The sequence below is a fragment of the Larus michahellis genome, chromosome 2 (genome assembly GCF_964199755.1).
Source record: "Larus michahellis chromosome 2, bLarMic1.1, whole genome shotgun sequence".
Classification (NCBI taxonomy): domain Eukaryota; kingdom Metazoa; phylum Chordata; class Aves; order Charadriiformes; family Laridae; genus Larus; species Larus michahellis.
Genome location: NC_133897.1, coordinates 98,591,481 through 98,610,271, shown reverse-complemented (window position 1 = coordinate 98,610,271; position 18,791 = coordinate 98,591,481). Strand labels below are relative to the sequence as shown.

The following is an 18,791-nucleotide window of genomic DNA, read 5'->3' as shown; positions in this document are numbered from 1 at the left end:
TCCCATATGGAGTGGAAGGCAGGAAAGAAAGAACATGTGACAGCGCTATATACTTATTTATAGAAGTGGTAGTTAACCCAAAGGACCCAAACTGTTCATATTGGCAAGCCAGCTCCACACAGGATCCCCATGCATCCGGGCATCGAAAACTGCAGTTCCCAGTGGAACTAGGTGCCCGGCAGCATCCAAAATCCTTGTTTTCTTCCTACACTTCTGAATAAAAATGGCAAAACTTCTATATGTGATCCTTCAAAAATCACCATGCCCTCCCCCACCATCCTGAGGATTTCAGAGCCATTAGATGCCACTCTTACCACATGTTTAATCTAGAAATGCTGTCTTTCATCCTTTACCAGGAAAGTAGGAAATAATGATTTGACGTCTTTCTCTAACTAAAGCAATTCTAAAAGGTTGCTTCGGCACCTGGTCACTCTGGGGAATGGGTCTCTCTCTGCTTGGCATAATTAGGAATGAGAGCACTTGACTGCAGTGCTGGGACCTGGATAACAAACCTTGTTCCTCTTTACTCTGGAAAGGAATGAGTCAATCTAAGGATCTAAAGTATGGACTTAAGAGTCCAAAATAGCAGTAAAGCGCTTACATCCCCTGGCCCACTCTGTAGAGAAAAGCAATAGAAGCATTCATAGCAGATTAAAGACAACCAAGCCTCTATTATGTATGAACAAAAGAAATAGCCAGTGACAAATAACATCGAGAACATCCCCCCTCCAAACTATTCAAAAGAAGAAATTTCTAAGGCTGTTATTCCTTCCTCCTGTTTCCTCTCCTTGCCCTCCCACTGCCTCTCATTACCCAGCAGACTTCTACTATCTGCAAGCATTTACTCAGCACAGAGCCAGGGCAGCCTAAGCCAATCTAAGGCCAGGCTGTGACAAAACCACTTTTCCTTTGCTCTGGACATGTTTTCCTATTTTTGCTTTGCAAGGACACCAGGGTCACCGCAAATCCCATCACAAGGTGATTCAGGGAGACAAAAACTAATCACTGTTGTCTGGGTAGCTTTGCACTGCCCCAAATTCTAACTTTTGAGAAATCATGTTGAACTTGAGAAATGGTTTTGCAACAAAAAGGAAAAAATCAGGACGCTATGATTCTTCTCAAAACTGGCCAGTATTTTAAAAGGGTTCAATAACTCCCCAAAAGATAGCTTTGTGACAAGGAATACATATAACATTCCAATATTAAATGGGACCCTGTAATTGAGAACTTTGCTGGGAGGGCACAATTATAAATCTGTGAATGTTTTTAACACCGTTATTTCCTAATTTGGGAGCGCACGACTTTGCAGGTTTAATGCTCTCTTTTACTTCTTCTCTAGGTGTGTAATCCGCAGAATGATGATAGTCCTTTCAGAGCTTCAGACCATTTCTCTCGAGAGTCAGGATAAGTAGGAACAGCATGAAAGGCCAGATACAACATGGGTGTTTAGAAAGCCTACAGTGGGACTTGGACTAAATTTAAAACTGCATTATATCCCTTAGGGTTTACAAGGCAGCAAATCAGAGACTTTAGGGGCACTTGATTTTGATAATGCACAGCCTACGTTCTTTGTGTTGCACTCCTGCAGACACTCATGTATGCACCAACAGGGTTGTGAAACCATGTCTCAGGTAATACCTGGTCTTGATGGGAATCCAGAAATAAGGGACATAACTATGTCCTACCTGTGTTCAAGACCACACTTCCAGGAAATAAATCCCAACTGAACAGAGGTGTCTCTCTAGAGCACCTGAGGCAACCATGTGAGAATTAACAGGTATCTGTGTAGGGAGAACTTCCCACCACTAACACCGGCATTTTTCTGCTGAAGATGTTGACCAAGCACTTCTGATTCGGTGTGTTGGCAGTTCTCCAACACAACATGAGCTAGAAAATTTTTCCTACATACTCTATTGAAGTAGCCCAAGAGCTGCATGTAGAAGTCCTGATTTTACTCCAGAGCTGGACATCTGGAATTTGAATGCGACAACATCCAACTTTTAAGTCCTCTGACACATACTGTGTTTTGTGCATGTCACAACAGATAGAGCCAGACATATACAAGATATGTTTAGACGGCTCATAGGAAGAAAACCTCTCCAGCTGCTTTACATCCTAAATACCTGGAGCACAAGACCTCATAGTTACTGAAAGTTTATAGTTAAATTTAGAACTACTTCTCCTCCCTTCAAAACAGGGCCTCATTAGTATTTTCACTGTATAGATTTTTAAAACATCAGTCTGGAAATCAATTAGTCTGGTCGAGCTGTTGCCTTCCAATCCCCAGACTCCAGACCTAATTCTTTATGTCTTCTCCCCTTAGGTACGTTATAACCCTGTGTGCTACTGGACTGAATTGTGCTGAATACAAAAATGTTGAGGCATTTGCACATTTTATTAAAAACCTCTTAAAAGAAGTATAGTTAAGGTTTTATTTTTTGCATTAATTGTGACCTTCAGAAAGAAGCTGCTCTATTTCTAATCTCCTGAAACATATGGTTTTCTTGTCAGGAGGTGGAGAGTGGGTGGGAACAGGGACCCGATTTTTCTTTTTCCATTTTTGAGAGCATTAATGAACACTGCTGTATGATAACACAGGCAAAAGGGAATGCTATTTGTTCCATTTATGCAGGACGCCAAATAGGGCAGAAGCACTAATGTCATTAATTGGCCTATATGCCATCTGTTGGAAGGTGCTTTTGCTTCTCACAATGGTCATAGCAGTATTAGCAGCAATGCAGCAACAACAGTTACCCAGTTAAACAATCTGGGCAGAAATGGTTCACAGAAAACTAGTAAGTGTGGAGTTGTTCTTTTTTTTTTTTTTTAAAGAAAGTCTGATTGCAACAGATGTGCAGGTAGGAACAAATTAGGAGACTGATTCAACCCCTCTTAAATAGAATGATTTGATAGGAAATCAAGCAGCAGCAAGACATCATGATCTAATGGCAGCCAGGTTAGTTTGGCATACATTGCGATGTAAATCATAATAGTAAAAGCAGCTTCGGGTTTTGGTTGTTTTTTTTTTCCTTTATGGCATATATCAAGTCTCATCATTAAGATTTGTTGGTTGTCTGCTAAATTCAGAGCAGCATTTCTCAAGGAACCAGGAAAGTGACGTGTTAAGTTTAAAGACTTTTCTTCCAGCTTGTTTATATACATGTGAATCAGGAAACCAAAAAAGAGAAGGCACTTATTCAATACAGGAGACTAATGATAATGTATTGCAGCATACGATATTCGGAGTTCACTTAAATATCGCACTTTTCAAAAGAGTGTAAATGGTGCTATTTTACTTATTTTAGCCTGCAGCGCAATTTCTATTCTAAAGCTTGTATGCTTGTCCCTCGCTTTAAAGTTGAGCTCGTACTTCACTTTAAAGCTGACACAACCAGTACAAAATTAAAATGGACAGCCTGATCAACAACATTCCCCACCCACATCATGCAAATCAATCAACCAGAATGACAAGAAAAGTGCCCAACACTCCCCGAAGGCTCAATTCCATATCTTTCAAGCTTCAATTAAAGCAGCTTTCTTCAATGTTCCATCTCGAATTCAAATGACACAGAAAGTAAAATGGGCTCCTGTTATACTTTAGGGAGTGGTAATTTTGAAAGAAACAAAATATGTTTCACGGAAAATTAGCATAGTGCCACGTTGCTTCTCTTGTGCAGCTGTATTGAATATACATACTGGTTCATTTAAATAAGATCCATTTAAATATGCTTTTCATGGTTAATTGCTAAATGTAAAACATTTGCAAATTTTAGACAAAGCAAAAATTATTTGACACTTCTTTCCTATGAATCATATTTTTTTAGATTCAAAAAGATATATCCTGAAGTAGGGAAATACTGTTATAGGTGAATGCAAGAAAAATACGTGAGTTATAACAAGATCTCCCTTCGCCATAATTTTGAATAATTATGTATTACTGATAAGAGGAAATCATTAACTGGCCATAAGGAGGAGTAAAGGTAGACCAAGCCAAAAAGACAATTTGAGATGTGTGCTTGTCAGTGACAGAAAGGCCAATATTCGTGTTAATACATATTCACCATACTACTGATCAGATAATCAAAGTAGAGATAAAAATTATTACTTAATTTTCTATATGTGTATGCACAGAGTAATTTTCCAGCAACTTATTTAACTTGCAACATTCTGCTTACATTTAAATAGTTGAGTTGGTTGTACTTTCACTGGTTCCCTTAGAAATACCTTTTTACAGTCTGGTATATTTTCACTGCTAAGGAGTGCAACATTGTAGGTACAGCCCCAGTGTCAATTTTTCCATGTACCCTTCCACTCTGTTTAACCAATATTTCATGACACATATTTCACTAATCGGCACATAACATGACTTGCTTCATACATGCCTGTAAGTAAATGTAGGCATTTTTGACAATCTCAGCTGAAGTGTAGGAGAAGGATAACATCCATGAAGACTGTGCAAGCACAGAAATTACTTTGTCCAGACCAGGTACTGCCTAACAGCTGAGCAACCTTCACTGCTGGCGTGTACACTCCTAGCCTGTATTCACTTAAACCACTGTTTTGTGATAGTACGAACACACCTTAAGTCACTTAAGGTTTGTTTTTTTGGAAAGTTCACTGTTGGTTTATGTTTTTAAAAGACTGAGATTTCAAAATACATCTCATGAACTTGAGATAAGGACAGTTGTTAGAACTTCAGTATCTCTGGAAGTGGAGTGAACCTTCTGTTGTGCACACATATATGGATCTATCTACAAGGCAGAGTGACCACAATACCTACAGTTTGGGTTGCCAAACATTTTCCTCCTAAAGACACAGTTTTAGTTACAACTGTGCCAAAATTTAATTATTTGGGATGAAGTTTCCTATCATGAGCATCTGCCTCAGGCTGAACTGAGTTTAAGCATGATTTAGCCTTTTCAAGAAGAAGAGTTAGGATAAAGAATTGCTAACTAAAATCAAACACACAAAACTCCTCTTTGTAACTATTGAGAAGCTTCAGCATGTTGATGATTCTGACAGCAAGGAGTCTTTTGCTGACCTGAAGGAAATCCTCTTAAATTTGGCTGATTAACTTCCAAAAATCTCTGTGTTTGCACATATATATAGAGATATATAAACACACATACATATATATATTTACTCAGTAGAGGTTTGCTGGTCTTGACAACAGAAGCCTAAAGCATTTTCCTTCCACAGGTCATACAGACCACGGAGATGGGTTCATAGAGGCCTTAGGAAGTCTTTCTCTACTCTTCACTAAAAAGGGATCAATCCCCAGATACAGGATATTTACTTAAACTACACTTAAAACATGCAGTGAAAAGGTTCTGCAGTTTGCTTAAGTAGCTTGGTTTACATGTAGAAAGATTTGTTCTAACATGTAGTTGTAATCTTTGCTTTGAATGAAGCTGTTTGCACTTCATCCCAGCCACAGGGGATGTTGTACAGGACTGAAGACAGTTGTCTTGTTGTCTTGTGCCCACCCCCAGCCTGTCCAAATCTTTAACTTTTCCCTATTAGATTTATTTGCTAAATCAGTTATTCATACTTCTTTCATCTAGGTTGTCCAAAGCTGGATACTAACTCTAACAGAATAATTTTATCCCTTTCTTAAAACATACTTTGTGCTTTGCCTCCGTCTAAGTCACAGCCCAGCAGTGATCAGGACTTTTTCCTGCTAATCTTTCTCTGGCTACTAACACTGAGAAAAGAAAGCCAGACAGTGGTTTCATAAACTCGCTAAGGGGTAGCATAAGCCGGCTATGCTGCTCAAACAAGCAGCCTCCTCTTCTACTCAACTTTTTACAGTGCTACACTTTTCCTCGTATCACTACAAGTTAACCCAACTGGAGGACTTATCTGTATTAAAAATAACACTACCCACAAGTTTTTTCCTTACCTAGTTTTAAGTAGTACCTGATCCCTGTCTAGGCAGCTGCACAAACTGCTATCAGAGATGTTTGCTGCTGCAACGGCACTTCTGGGTGATGCTGAGGAAGTCACTCCAGCAGAACATCTTTCCCTTCATCAGTAACAGAGCGCTTTCCTTGTCTGAGTAAGCTGAACAGAGGTTCAGGTTGTGATATTTTTTATTTAAAGAAGTGCTCAGAGAAGTGACTAAACACACAGGAACTGAGAGTTGAAAAACTGTGTCCTAGATGTCTTCAGCTGGATACTCAACAGGATGAGAGCAGCCATCCAGTGTAGGTGTTAACGGGCAGTGAAGGCAGCTGTCGAGACATGCAGCGAATGGGAGACAATCCTGCAAAAAATAGTGTGTTTATGTAATTACAGAAAATAACAATGCCTCTGCCACAAAGGTGAGACAACCTTTATCCTGTTTTGTGGTTTTTTTGGGAGCGGGGTGGTGTTTTTTCTTTTTAATTTCAAGCTGTTATTTTCATGGAATTTGTATTTTGTCCACATTTTTGATTGTGATAGGAAAATGACTAACAGGTAATTAATTTATATTTATCTAACTTAGCACAGTTTTAACAAACAGGTGATGTGTGGGAACATTCACACACAGAAGGGTTTTTGAAACATGGCTGTTTTGTTATAAGCTGATATCACATTGGTGGGAGAGATCATCTATTGGTGAGAGAAATTCACTAGCACTCCTATGGCATCCTGCGTGTGGCAATCATAGCTATTATATTCCTGCTTCTCTTCCCTGCTCTTAATCAGTATAGGATTCTCTGCCTTTCCATACAACCAAGGCATTTGTGAAAGTGCTTTCCAAGAACAGAATTTCGGAGCTGTATGTAATCGTGGGTAATAGAAAGCTGCTGTTTGGTCCCATTAAATCTGCAACTCTCAGCCAACAGAGTGGGGGATACTCTTCGTCACTGGTATGACTGACAGTACTTGGTACAACAGAAAATAGTTTTAACATATAGGAAGACTGGGATTACGTATTTCCTTCAAGGTCCGACAGTATAATTTCTGATGTTGTAATGAAAGAGTTGTCTAGCTGCACAGCTTTGGTCCTACTGGAAACGTAGGAATTGTACAGTGAAATCAAATGCCTAATACAGTTCGTATTTCATCTCTGGAAATCATCAGGCCCTGATTGTGATTAATCGGAATGTATTGGCTATCATGTCACTAAATTAATGCACCTATAGGCTTACATGTGACTATGTGGAGGGCAAGATGCAGGAATCTTTAATATGGGGAGCAGCAGTTTAGCCTTTGGCCAAATGTTAGCTTCGTGTACCTGTTACGTAGCACGTTTTACTGCATTCCCCCTGAAGGAAGAGGTGATGACTATCGCTCACAAAGTACTTTGTTTAGAAAATGCAGAGTATCAGTTTTAAGGAAGTTTAACTTCCTTCCATGGCACCAAAAATGTTAGAGGGGTCTAATCCTCACTCATTAGAAGGAGAGGTTCTGGTGGAAACACACTGAACTAATGAGCTGATCTGGGATGGCAATGCCAGTGCTTTTCTACAAACTCTATCATTCCAGAGTTAATATTCTCACACTCTGGATGAATGTTACCAAGTTAACAAGTGAACTTATTCCCACTTTGAATCTCAGAACTAGTCAACTGGAATGAAGCTTGTTGACTTTGAATATTTCATTAGGATTTATATGTGTGGAAGATTAAGTCTATGCACCTTTTATAAACAAAGAGGGATTAGATTATTAGACAGCTTCTTCAGTCAAGTCTTTCGGAAAGATCGCTCTTCAGGGTAGAGTGTTTATGAGTGTAAGACAGAACTGTCCAGAGGAACCTGCAAGAACTCTGAAAAACCCTGTGAATAAGCCATGCTGAGCAGCAGTGTGCATTGTCCCTGCTGGGAAAACGTGTGATATAGCTATGCTCCTCCCAGTACTCAAATTGAGATAGGCATTACTGTGTAGACATGCACAAACTGGCTCCCATGCTCCTGCCTTCACTGCATCTGGAGTTGCTACCTTCAAATTGCTTTAACCAAACTCGCCAGCAGACTGGTGTACTGAGAAATGGCTGACCAGATGAGCAGCACAGAGGAAGCAGACTGCAAGAACCAAGTTGCACTTAGGAAAGCTGTATCTCCACTGCCAGCGTACTTACACTATGCAATGCAGCACAGAGGTCCCTAAATTAAGTTTGGAAAGGGTAGTTTCGGAATTTGTAACAATATAGCTATGTCAAGGAAGAGTCTGATGTGCTTTTCTCTGGCACATCTGTGGTTTACTCTGGATCTGTGTCTGTTGCACAGAGCTTCTGGCACAGCACTTCACTCTCTCCCTGCCCCCATCCATCGTATGTGTTAACAGAGATGTCTGAGGACAGAGTCCAAAACAGACCAGGAAAGTAACATCTGGATTTCACACGTTTTTGGAGAGGTTTTGTACATGCTTGAACATGGGCTGTTCCATTGATCTCATTTACAGCTGCATTAGCACAACTGTGCCACAAGGGCAGGCACAAGCATCTGGAAATTTCTTTAACCGGCTTTGCCACTGGAGAAAACATACCACCAGATTGCTTGGCCATTGAGGTATTCAGCTTCAGCTAATTAGCTCTGCTGAAAGGCTCCATTAATTAGCACGGGTGTAGAGTTGCTCTGACACAGTTATACTGCTTGCAAGACCGGAGCTAATCCCTCTGCACGGTGCTGCACTGTGTAAGTAGGGTGGTAAGAGGAAAGCTGGAGGCACGGCACATCTCCCCATGTCTCATGGGGACCTCAGCCTGGGCCTTGCTGGTGGCTGGACCTGTCCACCTCCCATCAGGAGCAGCAATGGGGTGGGGTGTGCTATAAACCACTTTTTTTGACGGTCCTTCGCATCTCTCCGCACTTGCCTCATCACTGACCCAGGCGACACACAGGGAGACACCACGTTCCTCCTTTCCTCACACAGCCCATCGCCTGGCCGGGGCCTCAAGCGGCTGAGGCAGGCCTCCACAACCTCGTGCTAACCACCGCCGAAGCAGCGCGCTAGAAATCCAACCCGCCCGGCAGCCCGGCTGTGTGGCCCACAGACCGACCGGCTCCGCGGACAGGCCCTCCCTCCCCTCCCGCTAGGGCAGGGACCGGGACCGCCGTGGCCGCCGCCCGCTGACAGCTGCCCATGAGGCACCCCCGCCACTGCGCATGCGCGGAGGGGGCTGAGGGAACCGCTCACCCCCTTCCGGAAGCGGCGGAAAGTGCCGAAGGCACCCGAGCGCAGCCGAAGCGAGGGGTTGAGGACGGTTGGGGCGGGCGGGTCCCGGCCGGGCGCTCCCGCTAGGGGGCGGGCGCGAGCGGGCGGGCGGGCGCGCGAGCGCGTGTCCCGCCCCTCCCGGCCCCGCCCCGCCCCGCCCCGCCTAGCCCAGGCGCAGGAGCCGGCGGCGGGAGCGGGGTCGGTTGCGTGCTCCCGCGCTCCGCACCTGCTCGCCTCGGTCCGCCCGGTGGCGGCGGCGGCGGCCGCCGTAACGGTCGTAACGGCCTTCTGCGCCCCCTGGGGGAGTGGGGCGGCGGCGGCGCGGCAGGTACCGGGCGGGGCGGTGGCGGTAGCGGCGCGGGGCGCGGAAAGCCGGGCTGCCGGGGAAAAGTTGGCGCCGCCGGGGCGCCTCCGGGAGGCGGGGGCGGCGGTGCCGCCGCGGCCGCCCTCGCGCCTCTCTCCTCCTCCTTCTCCTCGGCTGGTCGGCCGGCAGAGTGCCCGGGCGGGCAGCTGGCCCTGCGCCGGTGCTGGTCTGGCCGCTGGCCCCGCGGGAGAGCGGGGGCGAGGGCTGCTCCCGGCGGACGGCGGGGGCTGAAGCCGGGGCGAGGGGAGGAAGCGAGCGGGAAGGTGAGCGGTGGTGCCGGGCTGGCTGTCAGCCCGCAGCCCGCCGTGCCGTGCCGGCGGGGAGCGGGCGGCTCGGGGCGCCTCTCCGTTTTCTCTTCCCCTCCGCCCCGTCGGTGTTCAGCGGGGCGTGAGGGCCCGGCGGCTGGGCAGGTGGGCACCGTCGGGTCTCGGGGGGCGGGGAGGGACGGGGGAAGATCCCGTCCCGTCTCCGCTCGCTCCTGTGCTGACTTTTCTCATAGAGCTGGTTTGGCTCCTTCCCTCATCCGACCTTTTCTTCCCCCAATTCGTTGGCGGAGCACCTCGCCCAAGAGTTTTTATGGAGCCCGTCCGGGCACCGAGTGGTTAGGGAGGGTTAGGAGAGGGGCGCCCCCGGCCCTGCCCGCACGGGCGGGACGGAGGGACGGACGGCTGCTCGGCACTGGTCTGCCAAGGGATCCAAACTTGAAAGCCCGGAGATAAGTAGTTTGCGGTGCTGTGGCAGGAGCTACCTCATCTCGAAGGCTGCCGGGTCTCCACAGCGGTTACTTCCAGCGTTTTGGGTGCAGAGATAAACTGCAATACATAATATATCCATATCTGTAATACAACTAACGTCTATATAATAGATAAAGATATGTGAAGTGTGGAAACAAGTCACCTTGTTGGTGTTGTGAAACAGAGGCAATGGCAGTGAAAGACGGTATTTCTTTTAATGTAAAATTCCCATTCATCTTACAGCGTTTCTCATTTCCTCTCTTTACTGAGATTATCTGAAGCAATTAGTCAGCCTCTCCTGTTGCACCTCGCTTTCCTCTTTTTTGAAGATACGGGTTTGTTGGTTTTTTTTGGGTTTTCCCTGCTGGGATGGTTGCTTCCCTCGTGGCTGTACAGCTTGTCATACAAATTGCTCCAGCTCTAATAGAAATCAGAACAAATTAGTGCTTTGATAATATTAAATACTGGTATTGCTACTTTGATCATCCAAAACTGTCTTTTTGGTAGAAATATACATTACTGAAGTAATAATTTTGGAGAGTATTGCATAGAAAAAATACTTATAAAAAGTGAATTTAGATGTGTAGAATACTTATGTAGCTTTGGCGGAAGTTGCACTTCCACTTCTTTTTTATTTTAAATTTATCTGAAACTGATCTGTAGAAGAAACAAATTGTCCCTATTACCTGGATGGTTTTGATCATAAAGGAAACCGTTAACAAACAGGAATGTGGGGAAGAAAAATCTGCTTAATTACCATATCTGGAAAAACTTGCTAATGAAATACAAATACTAAATTTTTACGATGATGACGTTCTCTCACACTGTCTTGTGGCAAAATGTCTTGATGGATTGGTGACAAATGTCTAATACATTTTTTTTTTTATTTATTTCATAAGAAAAATGTGATATTTCACATATTTCTAAGTACACTTAACAAACCAGCTCATTTGTAGAACCAACTTATGTTGATGAGATTGTTTTGTTTCACTCAACACTCTAATTTTGCTGGCAGTAGATTCCTGGAAAAACATTTGTCACATCTCTCTGTGATTTAATAAGCATTTCTTATGTGTCCGTTATCGCCTTTTTGGCACGTTCTAAGACTAGTTAGTTCATGATTCCAGGACAGAAATTTTCAGTAACATCACAGTGACATGTTGTACTATATGATACTTAACTTTTTACCCCTATGCCTCCAAAATACTTTTAGTACAAACTAAGACTGTAATAAGACTATAGTTAAGTGAACTTTGTAATTTAATAGCATATCCAGAAAGCTCCATAATTGCTTATTAATTTATCATTTTGTGTTATTGGTGTAATATGCTTAATGGAGAAAATGATAAAGAAAAAGCTAGTGTGGTAGTAACCTTACCATCTTGCATATGTTCATGACTTGTCACATGATAAATCTTGTTTTCATCCACTCCAGTGGTCTAAAATAGCAACTAATTTCTAAAGATCTTTGGTGGCTTTTTTAATAGTCAGTATTGTAACAGTGACAGTTGTCCATACAGTTGTCTCAGGGGAGACAACTACCTGAAAGAAGGTTGTAGCGAGGTGGGGGTCGGTCTCTTCTCCCAAGTAACAAGTGACAGGACAAGAGGAAACGTCCTCAAGTTGCTCCAGGGGAGTTTTAGATTGGATATTAGGAAAAATTTCTTCACCAAAAGGATTGTCAAGCACTGGAACAGGCTGCCCAGGGAAGTGGTTGAGTCACCATCCCTGGAGGTATTTAAAGATGTGTAGATGTAGTGCTTAGGGACATGGTTTAGTGGTGGACTTGGCAGTGTTAGTTTTGTGGTTGGTCTTGATGATCTTAAGGGTGTTTTCCAACCGAAATGATTCTGTACATTTCTAAGCTGTGACCTACTTTTGGTACTGATGGGTAAATAATAGCTTTACATAGACACAACACTGAAAGTAGTGCATATAGACGGCATCAATGTTATAAATTCTCCAAGGTGGACTAAATGCAGGCACAGTGAGCAGTTCTTCTATTTTGTCATTTTGTGTGTTCACAAATAATATTTACTGTGCTGGCATCTATTTGTTAATTACAAATTGAGCAGTTAAAAGTAAACAGAAACTTAATGATGATGAGGGCCATTGTTACCAACTGTATTATTTTGAATACGGTAAATGTGCATTGTTAGTTTTGTAGGAACCTTGTGGCATGTTTTCTTGTTTTTTTGTTTGTTTTTTTTTTTTTTAATGTGAAACAATTCCATAAGCTTTATAATCATGAAGTTGAGAACTGGTTGCTGTCACAGGTAACAGCATGTGGTCATCTACTGAAAAATTTATGCTGAAGTGGGAAAGTGAGAGAACAACACTTTTTCAGTTGTTTTCCTAGAACTACAACTTTGGGTATACTAAGCAAAAATTATTTATTTTAATTCCTCCTTGTATTAGTTGGTGTTAGTTTGTAGCATTTGTTTCTCTTATCTTCTGGCTGCCTACTTGTAGCAGTATAATGTGTATTTTGTTTTATGGTGTGAAGTGCATGAGGTCAGTTGGGGGGGATTTGGCACAAATTGATGAGCGCTAGCTGCATTCAGCTTGCAGGTGTCTGACTTGTGGTGAGAATCCGTAGCTCTGAAGTTTCAGCCCCTGATGGGAGCATCAGATACCTTGGGCTAGAACATGGGATGGCTCTCACTTGAGTAGGAAGCTACCCAAATCAGTCAAAAGGTAATTCTGAACTGGGGTTGTCTCTTAAGCCCACAGGAATGGCAGGGTTTAGGCAACTTAGTCCAGGCTCCGTGGAAGTGTCAGTATCAGCCAGAAACACTCTGCCTGCAGTTTTGTTTTGGAGTTGGATGCTTTTCGTGAGCTGTAGTGTTTTCTTGTTATCAAGGCCTAAAAATCAGAAGGTGTGTACCTTCACTTACCTCATGATAAGTGTGAATTAATAGCAGGTAAGTTATTCTTCTCTTGGGGTGTTTACTGAGGGGAAAGAGCAGGCGCAGAGGCAGTTGGAGTGGAGTAACAGATGTGCTGCAAGTTCCATCCTGACTTACCTTGAGATAAGTTATTCTAATCTCCCCATACCCTAAGATACCATTGCCTTCATATCAGCATGTACTGAACCTTACCGAGTTCTTATTTCTATTATTAGCATTGTAATATGAAACGTAGTCACTTGTCCTGTATAGGACTTTATTCCTTTTCTTTCTTGTTTTCGTATCCCTGCACAGAAAATACTTCATTAAATGATAGGAAATCAGGTAATATAGAAAACATTCTCCAATAGCTTGCTTTATAAAGCTTTTTTTGGTCTTAATTTTTCCTCTTGTTGACAAACTGCATTCAAAATCTTGAAGAGCCTTCTTGCAAGTGCAAATGCTGGTGTTTCCTTATGTAATTTGGTCACTTGAGCTGTGCTGAAATCACCATGATGCTGAAGTCTGGTCATGCCTGTCTGCTAGATTTTATGGTTTAGATTTCTAAATATTGCACATAAATAATGGCAACAAAGGGTTCCCATCTGCTGAGCCAGGAAGATTCAAGAGAAACTTAAAAACCTCATAGGTGCTTGGTGCACTGCTGTACTGTTGTTCATCTGGCAAGTCCTGCGTGCTCTTGGCTTGCAAGTTGGAGAAGTCCAAACAAATTCTGGTCTCTGGGCATACATTTGGAATACAGATTCTCCATCTGGCACTTTTCACTAAGATGTGAGGTATTTTTAAGTCAGTTTCTGGAAAAAAAGTTGGAGAAGATACAGGCAGAAATGTATCCACCTTTTCATCGTTCTGAGAGTTCTTCTGGCTTTGGCTGGCACACTTCCACGGTTTGAGGGCCTTCTCTTCTCACGTGGCCTTGCTGTCTCATCTCAGCACGCATCTTTGTCCAATAACAGTACCTCTCCTTTTAATAAATGCAGTTCTGTCCAAGAATCCTCACCATTGATTTAACAGGAGAACGTATCACCGCATAAGGTGTGCAGTGGGTCTCTGCAGGCTGTAGGTCCTTAGTCTGAAGACAGCACGTTATCCTAATTGCCTCTGTTTGAAATGGAGATCATCAGGATTGTGCTAATCTGATTGACTTCTGTGACTGGGTTTCCCCTGTTAAACTTCTGCAAATCTCTCTTCAATACGAAGATTAAAGAACAGTAGGCAAGTAATGCAGATTTACAGACTAACCAGAAATCAAAAGAAACAGTGAAGCTTGAACATGGTACAGGTTTATGTTAATCTGCCATATTGGCTGTAATTTCATCAGTTCCCTCTCTAGGCAAGTTTAGGTTTCATACAAGTGCTTACAGAAGCATATGTTGGGGGGAGGGAGAGTGTCCCAAGCTTTGAAGCATGACTAAAAGCCCTACTGAAGAAACTGTTTTTCAGAATCTGGATTTGAGAGAAGCAATTCAAGCTAAGTGATCGTAATCCCTTTTCTAGCAGAAGGAATTCGGGGCTTTTTGAAAGGTGTTGCTTTGCCAAAAGTGAAACAGATACTTTTCCTTGCATCAGGAAGTAGAAATACAGCCAAAGTAGTATGCTGCATGCTTGCTGGTATTGACCAATTCAGTATGTTTCAAGAGGTAATGTAGTAACCCTTGTCACAGCCACCTACTTTCTATCATCTTTATCAGTGAGTAGCTTTTATCTTCCTAATTCACCCCAGTGGCCTGTCTGCTGTGAAGCTGGTTAGATAATTATTCTTAATCAGTACTATGCAGTATTAACGTAGTAATTTACCAGTCATAGGGATCCCTTGTTTTTCTTTTTAGAACTTCCCCACTAGGATTTAGTGGTGGTGTTCATAGAAATTCATGAAAAATGGGAGCAAAACCCAATCCTTAATTCCAACCTGTACATGTGTGTTATCACAGTAAAGTTTTACAAGGGGTTAGACAGGTTTTTCGTCATTCGAGGTGAAAACAATATCAATATATTTTCAAGTTCTCTGCAAGAGGAAGAAAACTGGATGTAGGGAAAGCGATTCTAACTCTACTCTGCTCATCTATTGTAATGTAATACGAAACTAATTACTTACTGTTCCGTTAAGTTCACATAACCTCTCAAATAAGAAGCTAAAAGATTTAATTTCTGAAATGATAAGGTGGTCAATACTGAAGTATGGTTTGCTTTTATTTTTTTTTTTTTATTTTCTGTTAGAGAAGAAATGGTAAAATTGGTGTGAAAACATAAAATGCTTCAACATTTGTAGCTGGCAAATGCAGTTCCAGTGGTTTGGTAGCAGCTTTAATTTTAGTGATTCTGACAGATGCCAGCAGTACTAACCAAGGCTGGATGCCTCAGTGATATGGTATAAATATCAAGTAAAATATGATATGTGCACAAAGTAAAGCTTCCTTTAAATTTTTTTGTATATCAAGAAACAAAAAGCTCCATTTCTTTTTAAGTAATTTATTACTTACACTATTAACCAGGTGTTTGTTTTTTTTTAACTTAAACAAGACTTTAAAATATAGCTTTGGAAAAAGAGCAGTTGTAAGCAACTGAAATCAGGTGAAGTTTTTCAGTACTAAGTCAAATGCTGTTTTGTTTTGCACGTTAAAGTACCAAAGTAGTTACTATTTGACATCTTGTTCATTGATTTCTCACTGTCCTCTCCCTCCACCCCCAGAGAGATTTTAATCTGGTGTGTGTAGTGTTATGGAAAGTAAGCGGTTCATAACGCCAAGCTGTGATGAGTAACCATGGCTATTTCCCTTGCAAGTTATGTGATATAGTTACGCTCTGTGGAATGACGCATTTTATGAATCAAAGCTGGGAGCCTGAGCTGTGACTTGTATACGCGTGGGTTTTTGTGCTGTAGTGTTGTTCTTGTGTTGTTTTGCCTACAGTTGTGTGAATATAGATCTTGTTGTTCAACATGGGGCATTTCCCAGGGACTGGCCCCAAGTATGCAGGGGTCTCACCTCTGCTCTTTCTTTTTTGGTGGTTTCTTTTTAAGCTTAATAATTTTATCCCAAGTATTGGATGTATGTGCAGATGGCTTCTATTTCTACATCTATATGCTTTTCATAATTTTGGCAATTTTCTGTGTTTTTTCCATATTCTTACATAGGTGGGAAAGAACTGCACTTCTTGAACTGTAATGGTACAGGTAGAGGCACAGCTTTTGGTTGTAGGCAAACTTGGACATGTACCTGATGTTAAGCTCATGCAAGGATTTTTTGATTGTTGTGGTTCTTCAATGCTAGTGGTTTGTCTGGAAGAGGGTAACTTCTTGAATGTGTTCTAAATAACATATTAAAAATCTGTAGTCTACGGATAAAGCAGGCTGTACTGTGGTCAAGTTGAAGATCAGCTAGCACATGCTAAAGTATAGCTTGCCCTATCTGCATGTTGTTATTCCAGAATGTGTTCGTCCGTGTTTACTATAGGAAAGAAGGGCGTCTTTGAGCAACCTAGTGATAGCAAGTTGTCCTGCTTGGCTTTCAGTCGTTGTTATAGGATGGGACAGTTTCTAGTTTTTGCACATACTTCTATCTATATATAGATATATCAGTAAAGATTTATTAAAGCACCTTGGAAACTTGTTTAAAAAAATTCAGCTAAGGACCTGGCCTACAGTGTGGATTAACTCCATAGTTATGGTATAGTTCAGACTTCTGTCATGTCCATGGCTTCTTGGTTTTGGGTCCAGTATGTCAATGGATTTTGTTAATTATCAGAAGGCTTTAAGGAGGTAAAGATCTTGAACTCTGACAGTTCACTCTTTCACATGGTGCTCTACTGTTGCCTAACTGAATTTTAAATCTTGATTCTCTCAAATCATTTATCAATTGATGTAATTGTTTATTAGAACTGTCCTTCTGTTAACTTGAATGATATGTAAAGTCCGGTTGCAATTTCAGTCTCTGTTCTGCCCATTGCCACCTCCAACTATGGCTTTCTCAGATACCTAGTAAAAATAGTGTCAGATTTCACTCGATGGAGACTCATTGGTGAGCTTTATTTTTGGGAAGAGCCACTCTCAAAATCATCTTGTACGTTATTCAGGATTAGTTTGAAAAGAGATCATGCCTTTTGAGAATCTTTTTACAGAGAGATCCTATTTTATTAAGGATCATAAACTTGTTTCACCTTCAAAACATGTTTCTGTAAATAGAATTTGTTTTGCATGACATCTGAAAAAGCTGCTAAGGATTTAGTGATGTGTGAGTTTGAATATCTAGTTAAGAAGTTACTGTCCATGTATTTGATAAAATAATTTAAGAAAATAGTAGAACAAAACAGTTAAGGCTAGTCATTGAGGTATGCAGCATTTGATGGCTGTTTGTTATGATTTTGAAAGCTAGTGATGTAAATGCAGATTTATTTTTTTCCCAATATATAATTGTGGGGAACAATTTTGGGGAGGGGATTAATAGTTTACATTTTACTCCAAAAGCAATAAGCAATTTGAGGTATCTCTGAGAAAATTCACATTTGTAAATATTTGACAACTCTTTGTGAAGATACTTGTGACACTGTACTTCGTGTATATTAAATTAACAGTAGCTTTTAATAAGACTGCACACAGGTACTTTTTTATATTTGCAGCCACGTAGAGCTGCTTTTATTAAAAACTAAAAAACCTTCAGCAACTGATTCTTCTTGCTTTCAGATTTGTTTGACTTTAGCAACACAGTTGTTCTTTGAAGTAGTTGCCAGAAAATTTCATAAGCTGAGGGAAAGTCTGTGGGACTGCGCCAGTCAGGGCGCACTACTGATGTGGCAAGAGACCAAAAATCCCTGACAGATTTCAGAACTCCCCAGCAATACTCTTGTAGTAAAGCAGCTGTATTAATTGTAGCTTTCCATTCATTATATTCAGTGGATTTTGAATTTATTTTTCAGCTTTGGTTATATATGCTTCCTATTCATATTGAAAATGCACACCTGGAGAAAAAGATATCTATCTGAAGGAAGCTGGTGGTTTGGCACCTGGGAGATGATAAGGCTCCAGGATTAAGGGGAACACAGTGTTTTTTTGGCAACTAGGAAGTGATTCAGTGTTTAATAATGGGAAAGGTTGTGGTTTTTTTCTCTTAGGCTTTTTCTGAGCAGGTATGACTTTATTATTTTTCAGACAAATATTTAAACTTTTCATTCATGCTGTCCTGACATGTGGTGTCTTTGACCAAAGGTACCAAATAACTCATGGAGCATGTGAGCGTGCTGTTACTATTCAATTAAGAAGCACTTAATTGACTAACAGCATTCTGCTTCTAGCCAGTGCACTGTATATATCAGGTAGTATCTCTGTGGAATGAACAGGGAGCATCATACTTTTGTTGTAGCTGAATGCATATGCTTGCAACATCATACTTCTTCACAGTGTGAAATACACATCTATCTGCCAGCATAATAGTAACAGACAACTTTTATTAATAGCATGTGCTTTTCTGGTACATTATTACACAATAATTCATGACCACAATGACACCCACCCCCACCCCAACTGACTATTTACAAATATGCAGTTGCATTTGGTATAGGACCTTTGATATCTCGTTGTAGTGAAACCATCTGTGTGCTTAATATTAAAGGAGAGGTATGTGTTGTGATGTTACCTTTTTTGACACAAGC

The 18,791-nt window shown here is 41.6% G+C and overlaps 1 protein-coding gene across 2 annotated transcripts in view; it reads left to right on the top strand.

Annotated features, from left to right (window-relative positions):
* The first annotated feature begins 9,308 nt into the window (after positions 1 to 9,308).
* PTPN3 (protein tyrosine phosphatase non-receptor type 3) overlaps positions 9,309 to 18,791 on the top strand; it is a 133,184-nt gene continuing 123,701 nt past the window's right edge. The window contains exon 1 of one of the 2 annotated variants that reach the window (XM_074576352.1): positions 9,309 to 9,469. The gene's annotated coding sequence lies outside the window, so the exon portion shown is untranslated. The remainder of the gene's footprint in view (positions 9,470 to 18,791) is intronic. The other variant, XM_074576353.1, reaches the window with a different exon arrangement.